This window comes from Cicer arietinum, chromosome 5 (assembly GCF_000331145.2).
Source record: "Cicer arietinum cultivar CDC Frontier isolate Library 1 chromosome 5, Cicar.CDCFrontier_v2.0, whole genome shotgun sequence".
NCBI lineage: Eukaryota > Viridiplantae > Streptophyta > Magnoliopsida > Fabales > Fabaceae > Cicer > Cicer arietinum.
The window spans coordinates 41,337,140-41,339,821 of record NC_021164.2 but is presented as its reverse complement, the minus strand read 5'-3'; positions in this window follow the sequence as shown (position 1 = coordinate 41,339,821).

The window sequence follows — 2,682 nt, the reverse complement described above, 5'->3', positions numbered from 1 at the left end:
CCTCTAGTGAATCTGTTAATATAAGCAACAATTTGGATGTGTTGCCTTTGATAAATATGCCAAGTAAAATGCTCGTCTATCTCTAATTAGGGGTGATAATAGACTATACCTTATGTTAGGGGTATATGATCTGACCTACTTAAATCCTAGTCTGACTTGATCTATTTAATAAAAAGATTAGACTTAGACTTTTTTTTAAAGCCTATTAGTTTAAATAGGCCAGACTCACACTTATAAAAAAGACTATTAGGCTTGATAAGCCGACATATATATATATATATATATATATTATTAACATTGTTATTTGTTATTAACTTAATATTTATTTCTAGAGGATGACAATGTCTTTTATTTATTGTTAATTATAATTTTCTAATAATGTAGTTTGTTTTGTTTCTTTGTTATTTTTGGAACGTTGTTGCAGACTTGTTGATTATAATTTTGTTAGATTTGATTATAACTTTACTAGTTTTTCTTATGTTTATTATTTTATTAGCTTCCCTTATATATAAAAGCATAGTTTAGACTATCTAAAAAAAATGTAAAAAGTACTATTTAAATGCTTTAATGTGAAGTAGACTTTTAAATAGGCTTTCAGGCTAGACCAGACCAAAAAAAAACCTATGATAGACCATATGTCAGGTTTAGGCCTAAAAATATAATCGTAAGCCAGACTTAGGTCTTTCAAAGCCTAGTCTAGCCTGACCTATTCCTTCCCCTACCTCCAATAAGTATGTCAAGCAAAATTATTGCCTGCCTTTAATAAGTATGTCAAGTAAAATGATCGTCTACCTTTAATAAGTAAATCAAGCAAAAAGATCGTCTACCTCTAATAATTATGACAAATATTGCATCGTCTGACTCTGATAGAAAGTCAACCATATGAAAAGTCAACACTCTTATAAAACAACAACACTCAAGATAGTCAATGCTCTGATGGAAGTAATAACTCTGAAATGAAAAACTCTGTAAAAGTCAATGCTCTGAATAATCAACACTCTAAAGAAGAAAAATCTGTTTCTCCTCTAGTCAACATCTTGAATCTGTTAATTGTCTGAAATTCATTGTGACATCCTCTGATATACGACCTCTTAAATTAAAGATGCTCATAATCAATCATGAAGTTATATATTGATACATCTTAAAGACTTATCTGCCTTAAATGGTGATTGAAGATCTCCAATAGTAACATTCTCATCAGACACTTATTCTCTCTATTTAAGGAAAACTTGTTTAGTAAATCGAGTGTGTGAGAGAGAATGAAAAAAGGCAATGTATTAAAGAAAGAAATATAAAAAAGCCACACACACATCAAAAGAGAAGTATGAATGAAAAATAATCTCAGTAGAGAATTATTTAAAATTGATGTAAATTATTGAAAGTGTTTTCATACACTTGAACATTATAGGACTTGATATATAACATTCTTTCAATGAGAGTTAAAATCCAAAAAAAAAAAAAACTTTGTGTCAATTCAGACACAAACTAGAACTACTGTAAATCATCCAGATATTGTTAATAATTCTCTCACCCCTAAGAGGTACAACAACACTTATGAACTTTAATTAATGGCATGCTTCAATAATGTTGAGTAAGGGTTCTAACAATGACAACCTAGATAGACTAGAGAAGAATATTGAAAGCTTGAAGAGGCAGAGTAAACAATACTTGTATCTATTACTAAAATAATGGATTAATTCCTCGACTATACTGAGGCAAACTCACTCTATTAGGGGATGACTAGATGTAACAATAGTCTGTTGAGAAATAGTTTAATAACATATGTGTTCTTTCCATCTCTCTGTTTCTCCTATCTATGTTCTCTATGATAACCTCTTTGTCTCTAAACCTGTTTTAATTGTAAGTTGAAAAATTTGATAAATAACATAATTTTTGGTTAAGCTTTTGAAGTATTTTTCAGAAATGGCGAAAGACAATTCAAACCCTGAATTTCTTTTGTTTTCCAACACCTTTAGATGATGTTAATAATAATGATGATGATGATGCAGATGATGATAATGTATACAAACACATAATAGAGCAATCAAAAGCAAATAAACAATTGTTTGTATTACTATATCTTCCATTTTTTTTCAAATTTGAAAAGGACATAACAAGAAATCACACACATAAAAACAAAGCAAACTCACAACCACACTTCATACAAATATTCAACATAAGTATATCGTTCAAGAATTAAGATAGAGAGATTAGAGAGTTCAACAAAAAGAAGAAGAAAAAAAAAACAAAATTGAAGGCGAGTTAAACAAAATAAAGAAAGACAATATTTCATTAAAGATAAAGATTACAACCACTGAAAAGAAAAAAAACATGAAATTTTTTAAAAGAAACTAATCCTAGGAAGATAATCTAAAGACATCTTATAATACTCCTCATGAGTTCAAGTGCTTCCTCCATTGGAGTGGTGAGAAGGTCTAGCTTGTGGTGAACTTCTCGCAGAGCTATCTGAACTTCAAGTTGTTCAAGTAGAATTTCGCTCACCATCGGAGCAATTTCAGATGGTGGGATTTCCTTCTTCTTGGAAGAGGAATGTGTCTTCCTTTTCCTAGCAGAAGACGAACTAGCATCTATAGAAGAAGATTTTGAAAGAGGTTTAAAAACAACACAAGAAGTTTGAGAGATGAATGAAAACGATAGATTGGGAGACCGAAAAACAATTGG